The sequence below is a fragment of the Tachypleus tridentatus genome, chromosome 2 (assembly GCF_004210375.1).
Source record: "Tachypleus tridentatus isolate NWPU-2018 chromosome 2, ASM421037v1, whole genome shotgun sequence".
Lineage (NCBI taxonomy): Eukaryota > Metazoa > Arthropoda > Merostomata > Xiphosura > Limulidae > Tachypleus > Tachypleus tridentatus.
This window is the reverse complement of record NC_134826.1, coordinates 87,730,820-87,758,779: the sequence shown is the minus strand read 5'-3', so window position 1 is coordinate 87,758,779 and position 27,960 is coordinate 87,730,820. Positions and strand designations below refer to the sequence as shown.

General features: G+C 34.7%; 1 protein-coding gene across 4 annotated transcripts in view; it reads left to right on the top strand.

Annotated features, from left to right (window-relative positions):
• The window catches only part of LOC143244433 (thyroid hormone receptor beta-like), a 78,185-nt gene that overhangs the window by 12,128 nt on the left and 38,097 nt on the right, over window positions 1-27,960 (top strand). Inside the window, exon 1 of one of the 4 annotated variants that reach the window (XM_076489078.1) lies at window positions 9,560-9,698. The exons of 1 other annotated variant lie outside the window; for it this stretch is intronic. The gene's annotated coding sequence lies outside the window, so the exon portion shown is untranslated. Of the gene's footprint in view, window positions 1-9,559; window positions 9,699-22,004; window positions 22,227-25,881; window positions 26,524-27,960 lie in introns of those variants that run through there. 2 more of the 4 variants (XM_076489079.1, XM_076489077.1) reach the window with 2 other exon arrangements.

Sequence of the window (27,960 nt, the reverse complement as noted above, 5' to 3'; positions counted from 1 at the left end):
TGATATTACCAAAGACGCACTGAAATAACCATTTAACGAAACTTCAAACATTCATTTTGAAGCTATTCACATCATCGTTGGAAAATAGTATTGTTTTGTAGTTTTCAACAATTATAAACTTTCAAACAGTCAACCGAAACAGGATGCCTACTGCCTGCCAAGTATGTTTTTAAACATACAAGTACTATTATTCTGTCTGTAAAATGGTTAAAGTATTGTTTTATTTCAGGGTTTTTTACTGACACTATGACATATACAAATAACGTAGCTCTATTTTGAAACGTTTTGTTTGTAAGAATAGGTTTATGTGTGTCTTTGCACATGACTACTAAGTGGAACTGTATTGTGAACATGGACGAACAATGCGATCATACATAATCTAGTGAAAATACACGTTAATGCTACCCCATGAATCAGACATGACACGAATAACGTACGTTACCGTATTTTACGCCTTGTAAGATGCTACACTGTGGAATACGCACCCTAAATTTGGAAAGACAATTCTAAGAAAAACAATATTTTGACTCAGCAACCCATACCCTGATGCAACCTTGACTATTTTTCAACCTACTTAGTAAGTAAGTCAAATACTTCACATTCTTCACAGTATATCAACAATATTAGTTAAACTGAATGTTTTATGTTATTGAAGATACTTGTAATTGTTAAGTAATGAGATAATGGTCTGTATGAGAGGCTGTTTTGAGTAGATCCTAAGCTAACATCTTGTCTTAACAAATCACTTTTGTCTTGGAAGACGCATGGCGATTTTTCTAGGTATTTTTAAAGAAAATAAGTACGTCTTACGAGGCGTAAAATACGGTTATCAAAACTGCGGTCAATGGACAAAATTTAACATAATGTAAGTAGTTTGTTTGTTTTGAATTTGGCGCAAAGCTACTCGAGGGCTATCTGCGCTAGCCGTCCTAATTTAGCAGTGTAAGACTAGAGGGAAGGCAGTTATCACCACCCACCGCCAACTCTTTGGCTACTCTTTTACCAACGAATAGTGGTATTGACCGTCACATTATAACGCCTCCAGAGCTGAAAGGGCGAGCATGTTTGGTGTGACGGGGACTCGAACTCATGACCCTCAGATTACGAGTCGAGTTCTTTAACCAATCCTTATTTAAACAAGGCTGCTTGCAGTTTATAGTTCACGGCGATACACAACACTTTATTTCATCTATACTTAAATAAGTTTCTTTGTGGTGTATAGTTCTTGGATAAACACTGCAGTTAAAAGCATACACTTTAAATACTATTAACAAATGTACTGGTGTTTCTAGAAGAATTTATGATCTCCCATATTTGAAATGCTGATGCTAAAATCAACATACCTTTATATATACCTAAACGTTTCCCAGAAATTACGTTATTTAGAAGTGTTTCTTTAACTCGTTGCTGGTTAGAGAAATAAATAAAGATTCATTAATGTATGTCATTTAGAGAAAAAGCAGTCATATAATATCCGACACTACTTAGAAATGACGGTTGAATACACAGTATTATTTACAATCAGAAGTAAAGGTTTAGTGCATGCTGTCGTTTGCAGTCACAAGTGATGATTTATTACACACTGCTATTCACATTTAGAAATAATGATTTAATACACACTGTGGTTTACAATTAGAAGCGACGATTTATTACACACTGTGGTTTACAATTAGAAGTGACGATTTATTACACACTGGCTTACAGTTAGAAGAGATGATTTGATACACACTGTGGTTTACAGTTAGAAGTGCTGATTTATTACACACTATGGTTTACAGTTAGAGGTGATGGTTTAATACACACTGTGGCTTACAGTTAGAAGTGATTGTTTAACACACACTGTGGCTTACAGTAAGAAGTGATTGTTTAATAAACACTTATTTACAGTTAGAAGTGACGATTTATTACACACTGTGGTTTACAGTTAGAAGTGATGGTTTAATGCGCATTGTTATTTACAGTTAGAAGTGAGGATTTAATGCACAGTATTAGTTAGAGTTTGAAGTGATAGTTTAACACACACTGTTGATTACAGTTAGAAGTGATGGTTTAATACACACTATTGATTACAGTTAGAAGTGATGGTTTAATACACACTGTTGATTACAGTTAGAAGTGATGGTTTAATACACACTGTTGATTACAGTTAGAAGTGATGGTTTAATACACATTGTTGATTACAGTTAGAAGTGATGGTTTAATACACACTGTTGATTACAGTTAGAAGTGATGGTTTAACACACACTGTTATTTACAGTTAGAAGTGATGGTTTAACACACACTGTTGATTACAGTTAGAAGTGATGGTTTAATACACACTGTTATTTACAGTTAGAAGTGATGGTTTGATACACAGTGTTCTTTACAGTTAGAAGTGATGGTTTAATACACACTGTTATTTACAGTTAGAAGTGATGGTTTGATACACAGTGTTCTTTACAGTTAGAAGTGATGGTTTAATACACACTGTTATTTACAGTTAGAAGTGATGGTTTGATACACAGTGTTCTTTACAGTTAGAAGTGATGGTTTAATACACACTGTTATTTACAGTTAGAAGTGATGGTTTGATACACAGTGTTCTTTACAGTTAGAAGTGATGGTTTTAAACACGCTGCTATTTACAGTTAGAAATGATGGTTTAAAATATACTGTTATTTACAGTTAGAAAAGACGATTTAATTAATACACACTGTCGCTTGCAGTTAGAAGTGATGGTTTGACATATACTGTGGCTTATAGTTACAAGTGATGGTTTAATATACACTGTGGTTTGCAGTTAGACGTGATAATTTAATGCACAGTATTATTTACAGTTAAAAATGATGGTTTAATACAAACTGTGGTTTATAGTTTGAAGTGATAATTTAATACACAGTGGTTTACAGTTTGAAGTGATAATTTAATACACAGTGGTTTACAGTTTGAAGTGATAATTTAATACACAGTGGTTTACAGTTTGAAGTGATAATTTAAGTTTACAGTTAGAAGTGATAATTTAATACACAGTGGTTTACAGTTAGAAGTGATAATTTAATACACAGTGGTTTACAGTTTGAAGTGATAATTTAATACACAGTGGTTTACAGTTAGAAGTGATAATTTAATACACAGTGGTTTACAGTTTGAAGTGATAATTTAATACACAGTGGTTTACAGTTTGAAGTGATAATTTAATACACAATGGTTTACAGTTTGAAGTGATAATTTAATACATCGTAGTTTACAGTTAGGATTTATGATAATGGTATTTACATTGCATAATAAGGATTTAAAAGGTTGTGTTATTTAGAATAAGGAGAGACTAATTTATAGAATGTGTATTGTGTATCAACACTATGGTTTGATTATTTATTTGTGTATTCTGGTTTACAACCTACCAAACTGGATTTCTACAAAAGTTGTAACGTTGTTAAACATTTTCTTGATAATAAAGAGAATTTGTTACTGTGTTATATTTTTTATACATAGTGGTGATTTCATACAGTTTATTGTTTTGAGAAACTAATTCTTTATATTTAAAACACATGAACCAGTTTTTCCATTTATATAGTCCACGTATGTTACTGTTTTTGCTTATAACCCTAAGAAACTTGTTTTAATAAGATTACGTCTAAAATAAATATCCTGTTCGACTGGAAATGTCGTGTTCGGTTTTCGTAACAGACAAACTTCACGTATTTATGTTATCTTTATAACGTCTTTGCATAAAACGATTTTTCGAAAAAACTGAACCATCTTGAGTGTGTTGTTCACCGAGAAGAAACTAAATGATAGGTTACTGAAATACTGTGACTGTCATGTTACTGGTGTTAGCACTTGTCTAGCCTGTATCTTTGAATATAGGAAACGAGTTACAAAAATCGATAAATAAACAGTGATGTGTCCTTGTGGGTAACAACGTTATATTAACATGTGAGGAAATTCTTATGGAATTATGTCTTTTGTTAAAAACTGAAGTTGAAAAAAAAAATAATAATAAAGTGTTGTACCAAATTAAATAATCCAGCCTAAGCCTGAAAGATTATATTCATTGTTCCAGCATGTGTAATTGCGTTCATAACAATGCATGATGGTTGTAATTAAAGATTATATTCCTTGTTCCAACATGTGTAATTGCGTTCATAACAATGCATGATGGTTGTAATTAAAGATTATATTCATTGTTCCAACATGTGTAATTGTGTTCATAACAATACATGATGGTTGTAATTAAAGCTCGAAAATTGTCATGATTGGAAATCAAGTAACTTTCTGATAACGAAGGCAAAATACGACGATTTTATTTACCTTTTAAAACCATTTTCATAAAGGAGAGGTATCGTGTAAATTCCTGAAACCCAAGTCAGAAATTTAAACACCTGAGTTGTGAATGATTTACGTTAATTGTTAGTGTAAAACTTTAGAGAAGTATAAACTACATACCAGTTTGTATTTTTGTAAAATTGAAACCTAAATATTTTCGAGAAAGCAAAGTTGAATCATATTTGTCTGACTACCTAAACGTAGGCTTACAGTTCAAGAAGCCATGTTCAAAATAGGCCTAAGCAAACTGTATTGAGTTTATTTCAAGATACTGTATTTTTGTTTTAAGCTCTATGGTTTATAAAAAAATCAAATCTATAACCTGCAAAATTACAAAATTATTGTAAACGCTGGTCACCTACCTGAATTAACTGTATAATTTACGGCCTGTTCATACGCCTCATGTTAGTTGAAATGAAATGTACAAAGTATAGGGCAAACAAGTTGTAAATGAAATGATTTTAAACAGTATTCAGTTGTACATAGCTGATGAACAATCATGTGATTTGAATTTATAATTTTGATCATTCTTTTTGTGACGTAATAATACATACATACATATATATATAATTGTTTATATATATATAATATATATAAATGTTAAAAACGGTTTTTGATATAACACTTGTACAGTCTTGTAATAATACATACATACATATATATATATGTTTTTAACATTTTTCTACTTGACTTTTAAACAGCAAATATCTTCAACTTTTGTTAGCAATCCGAGCTATATAGATTTTAATCTCTGACGTATCTACGTACTTTTTCGAATGAAGTTGGTTCTGATGTTCAAATGGTTTTAAATATTTGGTTTGTACAGTTGTGATATTAATAATTAATGTCACGAAATATACGACACTCGATAAATTTCACTTTATTTACGTTTCCAATAAAATTTGATGATAAATTCGCATTGTTGAAAGACAATATGCTGTTTGTAAGTCTAATTTTTATACAGGCGTCTACAATAATGTAATTACTATGTTAGAGGTATTGTCTGGTTTGATACCCGAATTTAAGGTTCATCCGTATTTTAAGTACTTCTAATATGGAAATCTAACTGTAAATAGTCAATAAAAAACTTATTGAAAATGTGTGGTAACAGTTGAAAATAACGATATTCGTAAACATGGCCATGTACAGTTGCACTTTCCATTTGTATATGTTTATACATTTAAAAATCTGTAACTAAACTTACAATGTCATGGAAACAATATTAATATGTTACATAGGGTTACAGAGACGTTCATAGTTTTAGAAATATGAACTACAGATAAGTATTTATGATGTTATCAGTTGTCAAAACTTGCCCCGAACTCTATGATTATATTAAAAGAACACAGATTATAATGAAAATGTAAAAATAATATTTAAAATAATGAAACTAAAAACTTCTAGTTCCGTTTTAAAACTGACTCTGTAATAAAATAAATTATGTAAGATGATACTTCTGAAATCTAAAATCCAAATGTATATTTAAACCCGTGTATTAATATAAAACATCCGTGTTGGCTCCACTGTCCATAATTTATAGTTTATATTTATGTTTTAAAATTCTATATTAAAAAACGTGGTGTATGTTCATCCTACTGTCCCTAATCTAAAGTTTTTACTTATATTTTAAAATTTGTATTATAATAAATTGTCCATAAGAGCTCTACTCTCTGTTATTTGTAGTATCTATTTATGTTTCAAAACTGTTTATCAGACAGTTTCTTGCATGTTCATGCTGTTGTTCCTAATTTACATTTTTCCTACGTTTTAAAATTGTGTATTAAAAGAAATTATCCATGTTTACCTTAATGTCCATTAATCCAAAGTTTCTTTACTTATTGATGTTTTTGTCCTTGAATTACCAACTTCGAATTGCCTTTTACGATATTTTACCATTTCATTAATAAATAAAGCTGAAATAAATAACTGATTAGCAGTCATGCTTGTTTTTTGTTCAATATTTAAAGATCTTTCTCTGTCGGCTGCCAGTTAGAAAATGTCACAAATAATAACGTTTTTATCGTAAGAAAGGTCTATCAGCACTAAACCAGCTTTCGCTGTGTTTGTACTCACGAATCAATATTGTGTTTTACTGGGTATAGTTTAATGTACTGTCTCATATACATGTATATTATTGACACTTATTTAAATACTGCTTTTGGGAACTTTACAGTTACAATAGAGGAAATAATATAATAAATATTCTAGCAGCTACATTTTATTAGATAAATGATATACTGACCCCCAAGTTTTATACATCAAAGCCAATATTTCTGTAAATAATGAATATGGAAATATCGATTTTATCCTCATGCTCACAAAATTGTGTTTCTTGTTTTGAAGGGGCATTTGCTTCCCCCTTACACATTACAACAAAATTTCACCTAGTGTGATGTTAAATTAACATCGTAGTTAAACTAATTATTTTTAGTAATTTTTATTAAATTGTAAATTTGTGTTTAAGCACACACATGTATTATTCCACTCTGTTGACCTACACAGTGAAAGCTAATCTCCTACATACATGTTCCCCCCTCATAAGAATGTTTCTGTGGGCACCCATTAATTGGTTGAATCGTATAGATTTCAACTAGTTAGCGATTCGGGGGAATTAGGCTTGTCTTTATATTATGTACTCTTTATCAAGTTTAGGTTGTCTTTTTCAGTTTTATGATGTCACCTTATTTTATTGATACAAAATTTGGAAGTCTTCTTTTCATTAAAATTGTTCATCAGTTACATGAACTTGGTGCCGTGGATGCATTATAAAAGTAACCGACAAATCCCACTCTCCAATCAGATAAGAATAGCCCAAGAGCTCCCCGCTAGTACAGCGGTAAGTCTACGGTCTTACAACCCTAAATCAGGGGTTGGATTCCCCTCGATGGGCTCAGCAGATAGCACGATGTGGCTTTGCTATAAGAAAACACACACATAGCCCAAGAGTTGTGGGTGGGTGCTGTTAACCAGCTGCCTTACCTATAGTCTTTCAGTTTAAAATTAGGGGATTATTATGCGGAGATAGCCCTTGTGTAACTTAGCGCGTAAATTCTAGACAAACAAACATTGGTCATGTTTTACAGAAGAGAACTTTCGAAGATGTTCTTAACTTTGACAATTTTATATTATGTAGACAGGAACTTCTATATCGTATAAGTTAATTTTACTTCCACCAGGTTCAAGGACATGTTCAATTTCTTACCATCATCTGTTACGCAAAAATAATTTATCTCAACAAATTTACTCTCCCCACCAAAAAAAAAAAGGTATAAGGGAGAAACACATCAGTCCAAATTTGAAATGAAATTTAGGTGTGTCTTTGTTTGTTTGTTACCAAATTTTGTGTAAAATTAGATAATCTCCAACAGCCAAGAAAAATAATATCAGTACGAGGTTATAATTTAACTTAAATTATACCTACAATCATTTCGTCTGATTTTAAATACGTTTTTTTGTATTCTAGCGTACACGTTTTTCAGTGCTATTCTAACTATTTTCGGAAATTTATTTTCATTACATATTGTTGAAAAGAAATTATTCATATGTTTGGTACAGTTCTTTTTGGGGGAAGGAGTGATACTCTATAGCTTTTTCTTCATTATTTGGTTTGTCAAACATACATAAGTTTATATTTTGCTTTATCTATGATTACAATTGCATTATCATTATTTAGCCGTTGGTAAAAGAGTAGCCCAAGAGTTGGCGGTGGATGGTGATGACTAGTTACCTTCCCTCTAATATTACACTACGAAATTAAGTACAGCTAACGTAATAGTCCCTCGTGTACCTATGCGCAAAATTCAAAAATAAACAAACAATATTCTAGAAACGATTTAAAATGTTCTTTAGATTGTTTTTAAGTTTCTTTCAAACAATGTAGTTTGATTCTTTTCGAAAATTATTCTAAAAATGATTTAAAAGATTCTTCATATTGTGTTTAAGAGTAAATAAGTTTTTTATGTTTAAATAATTCCTTAGATAAAATCTAAAGGCTTTGTTTGGTAGCATTTGTCTTGAAAGAGAGAGGATATGGCCCTTCAGTAATTAAACTTGGTGGTTAAAATATCATTTGACAACCAACCCATCTATTTTACTGACAAACGTCTTTATTTGATTTTAATTTATATTTTCTATCTACAATTCAGTACTTGTTGTTGTGTGAAATTGTTGAATAATATTTTAAAGCGTTTTTGTAGATTGTCGAAAAATATTTATTCATTTCCGATTGCTCAACCCCGTGTTTTGGATGTTACCAATGTGTCTGTAAAGTTAGGTTTATATTTATGCCATTTACTCTGTTTTTAGGAAATTCCAAGTCTGTGTTTTTTGGTTTCTTTGTTTGTATGAGTATTTAGATTGTTTAATTTTTTTTTTTACTAGTTTGTTTGTTTTTTACCGTAAAGCTATGTCTTCCTCTTATTATTGTTTTTTTTAATTATATGTGTTTTTGTATTTTTCCATATATATATACATATATACTTTGTAATTTAACATAAAGCTTTGTCGTCTTCAAGTTTTTCCTGTGTTTTTAAGCTATATCTGAAAACTAATTCCCCTCGGTGGGCTGAGCAGATAGCCCTTTGTGGCTTTGCTATAAGAAAAACACCCAACACCCTGAAAACTAAATGTTATTTCTTTGATTGTACGTTTGTTTGACATGTTTTTAGGATTTTAATTTGTGCTGTGTTTAATATTTTTAATATTATTTGATTTTTATCTGGGACTTATGGTCATATAAATTTAATTATCAGGTCATATTATTTAATGTTTTTAAAATAATTTTATGTATAATTTAATTTTTTGTGTATTAATTGTATATTAACAGTAAAAATTACTGAAAGCTTATTTAGCTGTTGAACGTTATTCTAATAAAAAAATTGCATACAGCTATAAAAAGTGTTTTAAACATAAGGTTAAACATAATGAAAATGTTATCTTTCTTCATTTGCTAGGTGAGGATGCTTTTTTGGAAAAGCGAAATATATTTTTAGTTTTCCCAGAGAAAATGTTTTTCGGAATTTTAATAAATACATATTCGGGTTCTTTGATCAAATATAGACTTTAATGTTCTTCAACATTAAAAACTACATTTATTCCATCAGTAGATTCTTTTCTTTGTTGGATTAACAGCAATTTTTAATCAATTAAAAAACAAACTTTTAAAGTGAGGGTTAATTTATTTTTAGTTAGAAACAAAAGAGCGACGCTATGTGGGCGGAAAAAGTACTTCAAGAAAATTAAGGCTTAGGATGCCGGGAAAGCCAATTTGTATAGTAACCTTACAGTATCGACATATTGAAAGTGATTTTAATTTCTAAAATTATCTTTGGTTTATTTACTTCTCTAATTGAATAATGTTTGTTTAACATCGATAAGTTTAACTACAATTTTCAGTAAGTAAAACCTCGTCTGAAACATTACAATCCTAAGGTATCGGTAATATTAATAGTATTTAGCATGACAAATTTTTGTGGATAGGTTTGAGTTACGTTTATTTATGTTGATAAATTCTAAACTTTGCTCTTCTTGTTAATTATTAACAATAATATAGGAGATAATTTTGTTTTTCTGTATTTTATGGAACAACACACATTCTAATTTATGACTTATACTTTCTTCCTTAAATTAGCTGAAAGTATAATTTAGAAAATCTGAAATAAACTAATATTAATAATGGACCCAAAAACATTTTGAGATTTTTTGAGATCGTATTGAATTCTTAGCTCACTTAGCGTGTTAAGAGAAAGGATGAAGGCGTCAAAATTAAATTACAGTATCTGTGACAAAGGAATTTCGTAATATGCCTGAGTTTAATCCTACTATTCTTTTTAACGTGTGTAACAGCTCTTGCTTATTTTCTCGTAATGACTCTGATATTAATAATCAGTTTTCGTTATGAATTTCCATTAACCCTAAAATTACACTGAACTTCGAGCGACATCAACATATGGAATAAATTTATGTTTTTGTCTGTTACAATACATCGTCTAGAGAACTCATTGAAAATGCTGAATTAAATCATTGATTTCATACATAAAACATGGGAACTTCACCAGCATTTAGCGGAATTAATGATAGTGTTTGTAGTATGATATTAGGGCTCTGTGCAAGTCTAAGTTATAACCGACGAGCAGTTTCGTGCAAAATAGTTCAGGAAAATATGTTTAAAAAGCAGTAACTGTTTCTACGGTTCATAACTATTAATGTTATATATAGCAAGACATTTTTAATTTTCTCTTTAAATCGCATCGCGTTTTCCAAGTATACTTTTTTTAACGTTTACCCATTAAGCTGCTTAGAAATAACTTCGTCGTTGAATGTAAAAGCAAAGGTGTATTTTTGCAACTACTTGCTACTTGTAAATATTTAGAAAAAATCAAAATGGAAGCTTCTTTTTTTGCATTGCAATACGGTCAGGAGACTTGTAGATATGATATCTTTGTTTATGTAGGTATAATGACTTAAATTATGTTGTATTATGTTGACATGTTGATAGTATGTTTGTAAGGTACTCATGTATATGTCCTCCATGATGGTGTAACATTTGTAATATATGCACGTATAACTTATGCAGCGCACGTGAGCAGTTATGAAAATCGTGTAAAAAAGCATAACAATATAACATCTGAGGAACATTGTTACGAACATTGATATGTTTGTAACGTATTTATCATATCTCAGAATTACAATGATAAAATGTCTGTAGCGGGCGTAACTATGTTTGTAATGCATGTTTATATATTTCAAGTGTATAATAGTGTACTGTATGAAATGAATGTTGGTATTGTATTTGGAATTAATGCAATGATAAGTTTTGTAGCTAATGCAGGTATGCACCATCATCTGCCGTAGCTAAGGTAGGTGTGGCAGCATCCCATACCGTAGCTAATGTGTGTGTGACACAATCACCCACGTTTCACTTCTATAGAGTAAGTGTGAGTAATCACTTCAGTACATTTTTATAACGTCTTAATGTTTGTACAATGGCTGTGGTTTACGTATATTGTTGTAGTGGTCGTAATTTGTATTGGTATGTTTGTAATGTATGTAGACTTGTGTGCCATATTTAATATTTATTTTGTATATTCAGTGTTAGTTATCACGTAAGTTAAATGTATATTAACTGATTTAGGCAGTCTTCGTCTCACGTATATACTTGACAGTTACATCTTCACGATACACATTCCAGCAAAATACGTAACGTATCTAACAACCATACTTTCACGATATGTATTTCGCTGAAATTCCGATTTCGCTGTGTGGTATAATTTCTAGACTCACACCACTGTGTGGTAATCCTTTTAGGCCCGTATCAGTGTTTGGTGGGCCTTTTAGACCCATTTTTCCCTTGATACGTGTGTTCAGTTTTTCTTTGCACGTGCTGCTACGATGTTTAAGTCATTTCATTCTTTTTCTCCGTTTTCTTCCAGCTGTTTCCCTCTCCTTTTGGTATCTTACCTAAATATTCAAACCTATTACGTAAATTGGCTAATAATTGCCACCAGCACATAGTACTGCATTACCGGTTCGGTTCGACCAATCACGTGTCTGTTGTAAGGTATCTTGTTGAATTGTGTTTGCATATAATAAAGAGTCCAGTTGATAAGATCGAAATTGTTCAAACTTGTAAACTGATGTACATATAAATTTTCATAAGGAACTTAACATAAAAGAAATACCTGTTGCAAGTCGTGACCCCAACGTATCCGTCTCTCTTATCACAGACGTAGAAAACTATTTTTCCTCAAATATTTGCTACGAATTTACAAAGAAACGTCTTAAGCTTGGAATATTAAATACATCGATTTTATTACATGAAGAGATTAATATCAAGACTATGGCGATTTTTTTCCACTGGCCACCACTGAAAATGAGTTGTATGCAAATCTATGCTTTTATCTTCATGCCTAAAACCACAGAGGGTTTGATTAGAGAGTTTAATTTAGTGTTTAAAAGCAAGCTTTCTGCTTCCAGTATATATATATAACAGTTTGTAGTACAAATAGCATTGTTCAATCTGCCATTAAGGATGTAGGCTTTTCACAATAAAAGTAAAGTTTCGATACCCGCAGTGAGCAGAGCACTGGCAAACAGCTCATTGTGTAGCTTTGAAATACTAGAAGAACCTTTTTATATGAAAAACTTGTTGAAGTAGTCATATGCAAAAGTCTTGAAACAAACCATATACATATATTGAATAGTGAATTTAAAGAAGTTTCATAACATACTATATGGTGAAGTGAAACGGGTTCAAATCCCCATAGATAATAATACGTGAATAATATAGCGGATTTATTAAGATACGTACTTATAAGATGTGATGTACAGTGTAAAACATCATCAAGGTAAGCGTTAATGAAACACAAAAATAAGTCACACTTAATACACTAAGAAAGGTATCCAAACATTTATTGTAAATGATGTTATAAGAGTCGTGTAGTACACTTGAATACATGTATAATCACATTCGTGCAGACAATGCAATGTCCATCCCAATCATCGTGGTCTATTGAAACATTAATCTTGGTGGTGATTTCCGGCACAGAAACTCAGTGCAGGACAAGAAAGTCATGCAATGTTTGTCGATACCCCTGCATGCTTTATTGACAGCCTCTGTTAGGGTTGTCCACAAAGATGTCTAATCTTAGTCTGCTAACCCAATTCACCTGCGGTTGGTACATCCTGTTTGACGTTAATGGTTACACCTATAAATGACCATCCTGTCAAACAGTTCTTTTACACACTATTCAAGAGCATCCTGCACTGGAAGTATGGTTGTTTTTTCTTTGTTTCTGTTCATTGAGAAAAAAGCGCTTGGTGGGCCTGTTTCGCGTTAACACAGTGAACCATTCTGTCAGTGAAGTGTCCTTCCGTGCGTGTTCTTGTAGTGCTTTTGCAAAGTTTGAATCAGGATGTCTTCCATGTCTCAAGTACAGTTTTATTTTCTTATCCAGAGAAGTCTGACACAGCATTTCAACCCACAAATGTGTGAAAGAACAGCAGATCTGTGTGTGTTTGAAACAAGATAATTGGTATTGCTGTGTAGAGAGATGTGCGAGAACAGCAGATCTCTGCGTGTGTTTGAAATAAGATAACTGGTATTGCTGTGTAGAGAGATGTGCGAGAACAGCAGATCTCTGCGTGTGTTTGAAATAAGATAATTGGTATTGCTGCGTACAGAGATGTACGAGACAGTTTTAATCTGTACCTCTCAGTCGTAGATCTGTGTTTAAGGTTAAAATTCAAGGAACTTATTTGAAATATTAAAGTTCACGAACGAACAACATTTGTGGATTTTCATACAAGATCTTTACTTATTCAAAGTGATACGTGTGGGGAAATATATGAAAACCTCCTCAACGTAATTCACTGGTTTACTGACGTGACCTAATATCTTTCTAAATATATTTAAGTACCATTTAAAGGTTTTTGAATATCTTTGTTATTATAAACGCAGAAATAATCACGTACGTTAAATGTAAAGCAATACACTTACATAATTATGTTTTCCCTCTATGTTTAGATTTTATTGTCGTCCACTGGGTTCTCGCATTTATAATAGCTTATAGGTTTATTCAAGTGTTAAAACCAACTCTCCAAGACGAGACGTGTTTAAATATTTTGATGACCGTTAGAATATTTTATTTTGTTGGTTCTCGATGTTGAACATAATGGCGAGGATTTTGTGCAGTACTTTAGTGCGAACATTTTAGATATAACAACAACCACTGTTACCTTAGTAATGACAAATGTAACGAGAATGTTATTAATTTTAAAAACCAAGGCCAATAAAGACCTCATAAAAGACGCGTGCATAGTCAGGGGATCAGGGGAAGCAAGTACTGCTTAAGGAAGTTCTGAAATTTACGACATTAAACTCTTTCAAGAACCTAGGGTTTCTAACCCTGAGAAGCTCACTTCTTACATGCTCACACAAAAACACCTGTTGTGAACATAGTTACAGCTCTCAATAGAATAATCACTACTGTAATCTACATAGCATCAAAATAGCTCACTAAAAGTTACCCAAGCACTTTGGGCCAAGTGGCTAAAGTTCTTGACTCTCAATCTGAGGGCCATGTATTCGAATCCCCGTCTTACTAATGTTCGCTCTTTCAGCGTGGGGGCGTTATATGTGACGGTAACAAGTCTAACTTTTCGATGGTAAAGAGTAGTCCAAGGAGGTGACTAGCTGTCTTCCCTCTAGTCTTACACTGCTAAATTAGGTACGGCTAGCGTAGATAGCCCTCGTGTAGCTTTGGGCGAAATTACAAACAAACCAAACCCAAGCACGTTCAAGTCACCGATGTGTACAGGAAGTATGACGTAACGCATCCTTCTGTAGACTGGAAGTTTATACCTCACAATATTACTCCTTATCGTGTAGCAGGAGACTACGTCAGATGTTCCACTTGGGATGTCGGTGAAAGCACCAATAGCAATGATTTGTACTCTGCTATACTCGAGTGAACCAACAAGAATCGCTGAATGCCAAGGTGAAAGAGACACGTGTATAGATCCTGCTTTTGTAAACTCCACATTGAACACAATCATTACTTGGTGGAGAGGGCCTGATGTCAGCAGCAATTAAGTCGTGTGTAACTTGGATGTGGAGAATCGAAAACAAAATAGTATACAACAATCTACAAACCTATGTAAGGGTCTCAAGCTATTTGGCAGTGTTCGAACCCTCGAACATCGAGGAAAGTCAAGAGAACAACTCATGTAAAAGAAACACCTCATATTAGTGGAGCTGTGGTACTGATAAAGTCCGGAATGCACGGAATGAAGCCAGGGCTAAGTTATGCGGATAAAGCATGACCCAGCCCATAAAGGGGAGGCAAGAACTGCACAGAATAGAAACTATGTTCTCTACAGGTGATCAGCTTCCAAAGAACGTGACATGAAACAAAATGGTTTGTTCAGCAATATCTGTCTCAGAAACACTGTTCTGGCGAATTCACGTAATTGTATCTAGTACAGGAACCAAAAACATGGCAGTTTGAGTAATTTAAAATTATGATAGCAACTACCTCTGAGCATATGAATACACGAAAGTAACACCGTCGTGTACAGATACATTAACTAGTGTGACCATGATGACATGAAGAAGGCAACCCCTCATGTGCAGATACATTAACCAATTTAACCAGATGACATGGGGAAGGGGCTCAAGCTAGATCACTTTCTATCTGAACCACAATTACGTGAAGATATTATGGAAGCCCTCTTTATGTTAGAAGAAATACATAAAGCCATAAATACATCTTAAGATGAAACTTTCTTTTAAGCGTACCAAGGCTACAGTCACATTATGCGCATTCAACAACAGATTTGCTGATAAAGACGAAACATTACTAACTGTAGTGGGCACTGCCATCCCTCTGAAAGAATTAAGTTTCTGAAGGTAATCTTTCACAGAAACCTTTAACAACCTCATTCATCGTGGTAATCACAGCTACCAAACGAACCAATACCATGAAAATCTCAGTAGAAAATAGACCAGCTGAGAAGAGCACTGATAAAATAATTATTAGTTTTATCTCGGTAGCCAAATAAGAATGCTGTTGTTTTGTTCATAACAATAACACTGCTACTAAACTAACCATAGTAACCAAAAATATATCATCAAGTGCCTGCTGGTAAACAGATTGAATTACAATGTAGTACAGTCTTCCTGTTATATAGAACAAATTGGATTATGTCACAAAATCTTAATTCCATACTTGGGCCTGGCGTGGCTTGGTGGCTGGGAGCACTGGACTCGCAATTTGAAAGTCGCAGCTTCAAATCCCGTCACTAAAGAGTCTCGTCTTTTCAGACTTGGTGACTTTATAATATGACGGTCAGTCCCACTATTTGTTGGTAAAAAGTATATTTCAGAGTACTTTGCGTGTTTAACGAAAATATTTCAGTATTCATTGTCATTTAACAAAAAAAAACGATAACACGATAAACTCTTTTATAGGGTACGTTAATTTCTATGACCATCAAGGATTATAAATTCTCTCCCTACCAAACTGTTTTAATTGGATAACCTTGTGTCGAACAACAGAATAAAGTTTTAAAGTCGGTGAATTGGTCATTTCTGGAGTTGTGAATGGTGTTCGTAATAAATACATTTACCTCTTCTTATTTTCAACCATCATACCCCTGGAAAAGGAAGTTCTACGTTCCGAAGGTTATCGGGAATTTCTTTACTTTGTGATTGATTCATCTAGATTTTTTAACGGTATGCGTATTAATCAGTGTTTTTATTTCTGGCATAAACTAAACATGAACTGGAACTAAACTTTAACATGATTGAAATATTCAGACATGCAGAGCAATGACTTATCCATAGCTTCATCTCTCTATGTAGACTGTCACTAGCTCTGGTTTCTACATTGCTTTATCTTCGTATGATACCATATTACTATCAGTTCATTCATCTTGTCACTGCCCTTAATTTAAATACTCTATATATTTCTGTGTAATAAACTATTAATCATTTGATAACCTTATATCTAAGAAGCGCCCCCCGCTAGTACAACGGTATGTCTCCGGATTTACAACGTTAAAATCAGCGGTTCGATTCCTCTCGGTGGGCTGAGCAGATAGCCCGATGTGGCTTTGTTATAAGAAACACACACACATCTAAGAAGCAAAGCGAACGTTAGCTGTACTTTTATAATAGTCCTCCAGTGGGACAGCGGTTGATCTTCGGACTTGCAACGCTAAAATCAGGCGTTCGATTTCCCTTAGCGGACTCAGCAGATAGCCCGATGTTACTTTGTTATCACAAAACACACGCTTTTATTACATAAAATTATTTCTCGTTAAGCACACGACCACACAATTGGATATCTGCCTAGTGTCCACCTTAGATGTCGAAACCCGAATCTTCGAGGACTAGTATAAAATATATGAATGTTTTGGATCGCTTGTTTTCCTTAAGAACCTTGGCCCGGTTCGAACCCCCGTCACACCAAACATGCTCGCCCTTTCAACCGTAGGGACGTTATAATGTTATGGTCAGTCCCACTATTCGTTGACAAAAGAGTAGCCCAAGAGTTAGGTGTTGATGACTAACTGGTTTCCTTCTAGTCTTACATTGCTAAATTATGGAAGGCTAGCACAGATAGCCCTCGAGTAGCTTTGCATGAAATTCAGAACAAACCAAACCTTAAGAACCTACTGTGATCGAAAGTATTATATTTTCATCCAAATTGCGCGTGGTATTGACTACCTTACTATACAGTGAATTATGTTTTTCTTATAGCAAAGCCACATCGAGCTGTCTGCTGTGTCCACTGAGAGAAATCGAACCCATGAATTTAACGTTGTGAATCCGTATATACCCCAGTCCTAGCGGGGGATGCTTCGCATTAAATATATTGTTAAAGAATACAGCAATTTTAGAGACGAGTCGAAACTTCGAACAATAATTCTGAAATAATAACATGATAGACGTGATTTGAACACAGACGTAAACAGTTGTTGAAATTTACAGAAACCGTGTTTGTTAAACGTCGAATAATAAAGTGTTTGTTTTTTTAGTTACAGGAAAGACTTAATGAAACGTTGAATAACAAATTTTTTGAAAGTCACAAAAGACAAAATGTCGGACAGTTTGCATCTTTGTAAACGACACAGGAAGTAAATAAAGGAGGGTCCCTTAATACAAACGCAGTTTTTAAAATACAAAGGTTTAAACACAATGCAGTTTTAACATCTAAGACATTTATTTACTCAGCATACATGATGGGAAGTAGTGTGAGCCCGGCATGGCCAGGTGTTTAAGGCACTCGACTCGTAATCTGAGTGTCGCGGGTTCGAATCCCCGTCACACCAAACTTGCTCGCCCTTTCAGCCGTGGAGACGTTATAATGTGACAGTCAATCCCACTTTTCGTTGGTAAACGTGTAGCCCAAGAGTTGGTGATGGATGGTGATGACTAGCTGCCTTTCCTCTAGTCTTACGCTGCTAAATTAGGGACGGCTAGCGCGAATAGCCCTCAAATATCTTTGCGCGAAATTCAAAACAAACCAAATAGTGTGGTTGGTGTTAAGATAAACACCAGAACACTGCCACTGCAGTTTCTAATAGCACATATTAACTCGCAAAATGTACTTCACTTATCAATCGTTACCAAATATCTCATTTCGTCGTCAGGGGTACGTTTTGCGACAGCAGAGACCCATATTTGGTCTAGATACTACGTGGACATTGTTTTGTGCACGCTTACAGCGTGACGATGGAAAACAAATTTTTATTTTATTTTTTCTGTATGTAAAATCGTCGTGTTATCTTCATTCTCTCTTCTTTATACTACTTTGATGTACCTGCAGTCAGTACATTTCATTTAAAACATCCTGTCTTTGGTCTTATCCACTTTATTGGATAGAGCTAAGACGGAAAAATGTTTTGTGTATATAATAATATATCTTACTATATAAGCATATGAACGAGCTTGAGAAACGCCTCTTTCCGCAGTGTATGATAAGTAAAGGTTGCCGTATAGTTGGTTACATTTTGTGACATTTTGACTGTTTACATACAAGAAATTTACATTCATTTCCACACGCCAAGTACATCACAAGTTGGACAGCACGTGACTGCAGACCACGATTTGTCAGTGCTAAGAGTGCCCGAAAGACTTTCGGTTTGATTGAGGTTAAGCCGCTTGGTTTTATATCAAAAATCTTCACCAAGAAGTAATTCTAAAAATTTGTAAAGAACTTAAGATTGTCGGAAATATAAGTTGTATACTTTAAAAAAATGTATAAGGAAATAGAATATATGTTCTATCATGCTAGCTAATACTTGAAATTTGAGGATTAGTTTGATTCAGTCATTGGAATATATAGATAAATATTAGATGCTATCGGTTATTTAAATACCGTTTTGTTTTGTTTCTTGTAAACTGTTCATTGACCAAATTATAGTTGTTGTTCCGTGATGTTATTTGTTATTATGTTTTCAAAATAATCATGTGAAAAATCTAAAAAAAATATATTGTACCTCGTCCCATTAATAATAGTAAACACCTGAGAAAGACAGACCAGTGTTCTGTCGAAACGTGTAAATATTTCTCCCAAACAAACTATTTCATTGTGATTAGATGTTGTTTGTCACTTTATTGTAATGTTCCATATCCAATATGTATCATATTAATTCTGCTAATTACTGCGGGGAATTTCTGTGTGTTATATCTGTTAGTCTGTGACACCGACAGTGTGTGAACATTTTATCTGACTGTAAACCTTTGCTATCGATAGTGTGTGACCGTTCTATCTCGTATGTTTGTGTTACCGACAGCTGTAAACCTGTTGTTGAATCTCTACAGTAAAATTATATATTACGTCTATTAGATATAATGGTATTTAAGGGCGTTAATTAAGCCTAAATAAATGAATCACTAGAGGGCAATAATAACCCCAACTACTGGTAATTTTTCTCCCAGTTTTGTATCTAGTACCTTCTTTCGTTGTTTCTATCAATTCTGTCAAATTTTGGCAAAAATTAAGATGAAAACCATATGATGTGCGATGTTTAATAGTCAAACGATTAAACATCGAGGTTCTCCAAGATTAGGGCCGAGTTATTTATTAGGCACAGTGTCTAGGGTCTACAGAAACTATGGATTCATAAAAAATATTCTTAAAAGTTAATATTTGGTGTAACTTATACGGCTGGTAGGACCTACGAACAGAAGGTTCCTAGGCCCTACAATCGTCTTGATCCCGTGCTGTCCAATATGATTCAACCTCCCTTTGACTCGCTCTTAGTACAGGTGAATTTTACTTGGGTGGGGCGGTGATAGTTTTCTGTCTACGTTTAGAATAGTTTAGGACTGTTTTGGTCGAATGTTATCACTACTACTATATTACACTGTTTGGAGAGACGAAGATAAGGGAAGTTTTTATAGTGAACCAAAGAAGATAAAAAAACAGGCCTTTTCAGGGCCTGACAGGGATCTGTTAGTCCAGATACCGTGACTGGGATCTGCAGGTAGTGCCTTGAAGATCCGAGAAACCGAACTTTTTAGGGCCTAACAGGGATCTATTAGTCAAGATATCGTGACTGGGATCTGTAGATACAGTGTCTTGAAGATCCGAGATATGGGTCTTTTCAGGGATCTGTTAATCCGGGTACCGTGACTGGGATCTGCAGATAAAGTGTCTTAAATTTTGATATGGAGTATAATGTGGAAGGTTGTGTAATACGGTGTATAACAGAGAAGTTGGTGTGATACGGTGTATAATATGGAAGGTGGTGTGTAGCACAGTTTTGGAACCTTTGCAGTGTTGAGAAGTGGTGTTATCTCATGTTGCATGTGATCGTGGAGCCAGCCGTATTCCATGATGGATTTAACAGAGGTTTAGTGTATATGAAGTATTGTGGATGTTTAGTGACTATTTCTTTGAGTTTTCTACAGATTTAGTCCTGATGGGTCACTGGAACTGCTTCATACCGTGATATTGTATGTGAGAGAGGTGTGACAGGTTGTGTGAAGGAGAGGACTGAGAACAGAAACGTGTGGTGCACCTGTGGTAAATGTAAAGTGTCGTGATATTTTTTTTAAAAGGCCTGACGCCCCCTATTGTGCACAGCGGTAAGTCTAATGGTTTATTATGCAAAAACCGGCTTTCCATGCCCATGCCAGACAAAGTCCAGATAATTAGTTGTGTACCTTTATGTTTAACTATAAACAAAACGAAAGGCCTGGCATAGTCTTGCAGTCAGAGTGTTGATTCGCACTTTGCAAGTAAAGGATTCGAATCCAGTCATCAAACATGTTTGCACTTTTATCCGTAAAGGCTTTATAACGTGAGGTTCAATCCCAATTTTCGTTAATTGATCTGCATGTATATTGTGATGATACGTCTTTTAAAAAGGACTAGTAGTTGGAACGCTCAACTCGGAATGTGTGGGCTCGAATCCCGTCATCTTAATTGTTCGTCTTTTCAGCCGTGGGGGCGTTATAAAGTGACGGTCATTTCCACTTTTCGTTGGTAAAAAAGTAGCCCCAGAGTGAGTAGTAGGTAATGTTTACAAGCTGTGTTCCATCTAGTCTATCATTTCTAAGTTAGGGACGGCGAACACAGATAGCCTTCATGTAATTTTGCGAAGTTCAAGATACACATCTGTTCGTTGGTGAAAAGTAGCCTCAGAGTGAGTGGTGGGTAATGTAACCTAATGTGCTAAATGTAACCTCTGACCCAGTATATCCAGTTTCATTCGTGTTTTATCATGAATACAAACACCTCAAAAAATTTTCCAGCAATACAACACCTCTCTCTTTTTCTTTTAATCAGAATTGGTTAACACTGAGAAGAGATTTTAGTGTAAACCTACAAACCAACCCATCAGATACGCTGTCGAGGGTCTCATAAAGAAATGCAATTCTTCTGTTCAGCTTCGTTTTTTGCATAACATTGTGAACTGCGGAAGAAAATTGGTATAAAGAGTATAGACACGAGTTTAGTCGGGTTAAATGAAGGCGCGAAAACTCCTTACGCAATGATCTGTTGACAGACAACGTAATGAGACCTGTGGCGCCTCTTGTCCTACTTAGATATCCGTTGTGTGTTCAGTAGGTGTGAAATATATAATAAATATAAGGAGATACGCCCCTTTTCATATAAATCATTCCTCTTTTCCGAAACGGTGTCAGCAATTCAAGGAGCAGATCGTGCGAGTTGGGTAATAAAGTTAACAATGGCTAGGCCTCACCCCTGATCCACATTCCGCGGGTGCCACGTACCCTATTGTGGAATAAATGTCACCTGCAGGACTTTATCGTGGACCTGTGGAGTAAGCACCGCCGATTTACGTTGACTTCGTTATTCTAATTCCGAATCACTTTTCTGCGCGTGAATGTACATGTTAACTTGTGCATGGTATGAGACCTGATGATGAGATATCCGAGTTACCAGGTACCATCTGATATAATAATGAGATATCCTAGTTACTAGGTACTACCTAATGTAATGATGAAATATCCCAGTTACCAGGTGCTACCTGATGTAATTATGAAATATTCTGGTTACCAGGTATAATCCAATATAGTGCAGATATATTCTATTTTAACTAAATATATTCAGTGTGTCAATAGATTTCGGTTAACTGATATAACCAATATGATGTACTACTGTACAGGTAGTCATTGGAAAGGTTTCATAACTATGGAAAGGAAATAGTTGCATAGTGTGTAAATGCTGTCAAGGCTCTTAGAATCTTTGATAAAAAGAGCTGTCCATGTAGAGCATTAGTCACAGGTCATGAGGTCAACTTCCAGTCTTGGAGTTTATTTTCTTTTTTGGCATTTTCATTTACAATGATGTGTTTTAGAAAAGTTAATTTAGTGTTGCGATGAACAACTAGTCTATGGAGAAAGGAATTAGAACCTAACAATGATTATTCAAATTGTAGTAAAGTAACACTATAGGTACACTGTTTACTGAACTGTTCAGGTAATTATTCAAATTGTAGTAAAGTAACACTATAGATTACACTGTTTACTGAACTGTTCAGGTAATTATTCAAATTGTAGTAAAGTAACACTATAGATTACACTGTTTACTGAACTGTTCAGGTAATTATTCAAATTGTAGTAAAGTAACACTATAGATTACACTGTTTACTGAACTGTTCAGGTAATTGTTTACTCAAATAGTGGGCCCGGCATGGCCAAGCGTGTTAAAGCGTGCGACTCGTAATCCGAGGGTCGCGGGTTCCCATCCCCGTCGCGCCAAACATGCTCGCCCTTTCAGCCATGAGTGCGTTATAATGTGACGGTCAATCCCACTATTCGTTGGCGGTGGGTGGTGATGACTAGCTGCCTTCCCTCTAGTCTTACACTGCTAAATTAGGGACGGCTAGCACAGATAGCCCTCGAGTAACTTTGTGCGAAATTTCAAAAAACAAACAAACAAACAAATACTCATATAGTGTATATTAAGCAGTCTTTCTAACAGGGTTTACTAAGATAGTGTGTAATAATCTTCTAGTAGATTAAACTGGCTAGATAATAGTTCGTAAATAGTGTATAGTTACGGGAGTAAAAGTCCATTCAAGTACTATTTATAGCATATAATAATTCGACACATATATCAGTGGTTATAATTCTGCTGTATGCAATACCCTAATTGAGTTATAACTGTTCTCTAAGTTATGAATGACAGTATATTTCATTTTTATTTGATATGTAATCCAATCTAATTTCAACACCACATTTCACAGTAAATTTTAATATACTATGATATCTTCAAACATATTGGCAGACTTAATATCCACTGTCATTCCAAAGTTTCGTCCTGGCATCATTTTTCCCGTAAATATTGTTCTGTTCACTACATAATATTTATTAGTTTCATCATTTTTTTTTTATCAGTCTCGTGAAAGGCAAATAAATAAATTATTGGTGTTTCGTGTCAGTGTTGTAAGAGCAAGCACGGCTCGTGTGGTTAGCGGACAGAGGAGCTGAGGTTCTACGGATCGCTGCTCGTTACCTGCACCCTTTCCAAAAAGAACTTTTAAGTCGTAGGTGCGTTATAAGAATAATTGTTAAATTCCAGCTTTCTGTCTGACAAGAATAACGCTTGGTTCTACTCAGTCTGCTAATTAATTATATCAGTCTTAAACTGGGGATAACCTTCTTGTAGCCATGGACTGAGTTCGACAAGAACAGAGCAAGCCTCGTGTTACGTGATTGGCAGGTTTTCGTTATTGGTATCAAGAAAATATTATATTTATCATAAGGCCGTGCATGTTCCCTCTTATACACACGAATTAATATTTATTACTTCTGCTTGGATAGGTTTGTCTATCATTTCTTATTACCTTCCTTCGCGAGATTTTCTAAGCGATCCTGTCTCGCTCTGCTCGAAAGCTGTATCTTTTATGTCGTATTGATGTTTTCAGCCATAACACCACCTTGGTCCCTAACATGTTGGCTCCTAAACAACCCACCGGTGGGTCATGTAGGTCTTCCAATAAAACCCACACGACCTACCGGTAAGTCTATTCGTGCTCTATTTTCTTTTTAAGGAGCCACTTATTGGCTGGAACACAACGACTAAATATACACTCTTTCTGAAAAAGAATGATTGTAGAATGACTAGTAGGACCCTGGAAAGTATTGGCAAAATAGGCTTGGGAGCCAACGTGTTAAGGTTCGGGTACGGCAGCCTCCAATTTTAACTGACTAGAAGGGAACGACAACCAATCGAAAGCACTCTTTCCTGTTTTGATAAGATTTGATTGTCACACTTGTAACGCACCCATAGCTAAAATTATTTAATATGTTTAGCAGGACCATGGCGTTAAAACTGTAGACCTTCTGATACGCAGAACTACACGCTAACCACTAGACCAGCATACTCAACATAGTCATTTTTGTTTCCCTAAACGTCCATGTGTTTATGGGTATTAAAACTGATAATACCCACACTAGCCGTTCTGAGATACATTTTTATTTCAAGTGGATTTCTCGTCGTAAAGAGTCCCTGTGTTCAGTTAGTGTGTTACATTACACTAATCTAAGATTTAGGCCCAACATGGCCAAGTGGTTAGGTTGCTGGACTCGTAATCCGAGGGTCGGGTGTTCCAATCTCCATCGCACCAAACATGCTCGCCCTTTCAGCTGTGGGTGTGTTATAATGTGACATTGATAGGAATAGCCCAAGAGTTGGCGATGGGTGTTGATGACTAGCTGACTTCCCTCTAGTCTTACATTGCTAAATTAGGAACGGCTAACACAGATAGCCCTTGCGTAACTTGCTCGAAAAATTAAAAAACAAAATATACGACTTTGTATCACACTTCTTGTATTCGCTTCAGGTTCACTGATCACACTTCAGCCGATGTTACGTACAGTTTATATCACAAACCTGAGACCTTTTTTTTCTAATTCCTCGCGGTCATTGATTCACTTCCTCGACTTGGAGGTTTCTTTGTCCCGTTTCTTTTGATTTCATGCTCACGTTTTACAGATGTGATGGTTTGTATATCCGTGAACTGCTCTTACCTTGAACTCAGTATTACGCTGTAGAGTTTGTGTTTCCTCCTCTGTTCTCTTCACATCCTTGAACTCGTATGTTTTTGCATCATGTTTGTTAAAGTTTTTTGTCGTTATTGCCCACTTTATTAATGTTATCGTTTCAACGTTCCTCTATGTATTCTCTCTTCTGGCTTGATGAATTACATTTTCTGTGACTCACTCCTATAGTTTAATTACTGATTTTAGTTTTAGTGTAGCGTTTCTTTCTTTCTTTCTTTTTTTATTCCGTTGTTTGGGAATAGACAAATAGATAGTGTTACGGTTTGCTTTGGTTCAAGGTTCACATAAAAACATCATGATCGGTTCTGTACGATTGACTCACAGTCTCAAGCGGATAAAGTAACAGGACTCGCCGTCTTCGTTGATCACGGCACCCCGAGGCCAGTCGGCAGCAGCCGTGTTTACACCGCCGATAGCCTGTTTGCCTAGTCGTGTTCCGGCTTCGGGTTCTGAGTCCGGCTAGACCTTGCCGGCCCGCACGAGGGACGCCGAGCCGCATTCCACTGAAGGACGCTTGGCCTGGTGGACGGCCTTGGGGAAACGTCACATGGGTGGCATGTCAGGCCGCTGCTGGCTCGTGATTGCAAGCCGTTTATTGGTGGAGATACAGAGAATGTTGAACGTCTTCCAATGAGAAAGACGGGGGGTAGGGGTGAACGGCGTCAGGAAACTGTAAGAACAGCACGTGCTACTAGTAACTGGTATTATTTTAGTGAGTTGCTTCCAATGGGGACGTGTTGATTAGATTGTATAAAAGCCCTAGAAGAATGACGGTCGAGAGCCCAGCCAGCTGGTCTTCCTCTGTTTGTAGAGCGTCAACTTTGTAGGTGGTTGTAAGACCTGTCCACGAGACAAGCTCTTACTACTCTGATAGGTCTAGTGGGCAGAGAATTTCTGAAGTGAGCTCAAGAGAGAGAACGAACGAGTTTACCGCGTAAAACTTCGAAAGTGTTAAGTTTTCTGAGTGATGGTAAGGCCCGAAGAGAACGCTTATAGCATGTGTCTGAAGGTGCGGCTTGAAGGACGTGCAACGTTCGAACGTTTGTTGAGGATGGTGTTTTGAAATGTTGAGGAAAATCGAATGCGTGGGATACTGTTCCTTGGTCAGTGTGTGTATGTTCGTGAACGAATATTGTTGTGAAGAATCATCTGATACTGCTGGAGAATAAAAGGTTCAGAGTATAAAACGAACGTGGTTTTATATTTGTTGAGAAATGTATATTTATTTGTATTTTAACCTGTTAAAAATCAGTAGGTAATATTAAAAGAAAAGAACATACGGAAAGGAAAAAGCCTATTAGATTAAAGATGAAATGTCATACCCTTAAGTTTAGACATACAATTAGACAGCGTGAATCTATTAGAAGTTTCTAGAGGTTCGAGTTACGAGAATCGATATAGAAATAAAATAGTCCAAGTAATACAGAAATTGTACAGATGCTAAGATCATGTAATGCAAAGACAACAACAAAAAGTCGGACTTAGATGTGGTGGAATACGGAGTCTTAGAAGACTACTTAACAAATAAGGCAATATATAAAGCTAAAATATCGGTCTCTCGTTTTCTACAGCCACTTTCCTGTAATAATAGCAGAAACATAAGAAATTAATGAAGCGTGACACAAATTAAAGCTGAATAAGTGGAAAAGAAAACCAGGGAAAGAGACAGTGGAAGTTTAAATTATGTAATGTACTATGTTTATAGAACAACATATATAACTAACCAAGGATTTGATAAGAACTTAGAGAATAGGCAGAAGGGAAATGAAAAGTATTACTCAATTGCAAGTAGAAAACTAGGAATTTATAGGAGGGGAATCTCCTGTAAACTACGTAATTTACAATAGTCCTTGATGGAATAGCCAATAACATATAAGAAAAAGGAAGTTTAGAGAAGAGACAGGAAAGACTTGTTTATAGAAGACAGTAAAATTTGGACAGGAACCTAAAGAATATATAGTGAATAACTAAAAAACATTTACTGCGTAGTCAGTAGAAAGCCAAATAGTTTACAGAATGTACGGTAAAAATCAGACACTTCTTTATACAAGTAGCAGTAAAAATAAGACTGGAATTTACAAAATACACACTGGATAAGTCGAGAAATTATTACTAAGCTGACAGTAATGGAATTTATATCTAGAAATTGGCAGAAATAGAATATCAAAGAAATAATAGACAATAAAGAACTAGATAGAACGTAACAAAATAAGTACTAGAAAACTAACTAGAAATGTTCAAAATAAACCATAAAGAACTAGATAGAACCTAATAGAATAAGTACTAGAAAACTAAATAGAAATTTCATAATAGATCATAATGACTAGATCGAACATAATAGAATAAGTACTAGAAAACTAAACAGAAATGTTCAGAATAGACCATAAACAACTAAATAAAACGTAATAGAATAAGTACTAGAAAACTAAACAGAAATGTTCAGAATAGCCCATAAAGAACTTGATAGAATAAGTACTAGAAAACTAAATAGAAATTTCAAAATAAACCATAAAGAACTAGATAGAATAAGTACTAGAAAACTAAATAGAAATGTTCAGAATAAACCATAAATAACTAGATAGAATAAGTACTAGAAAACTAAACAGAAA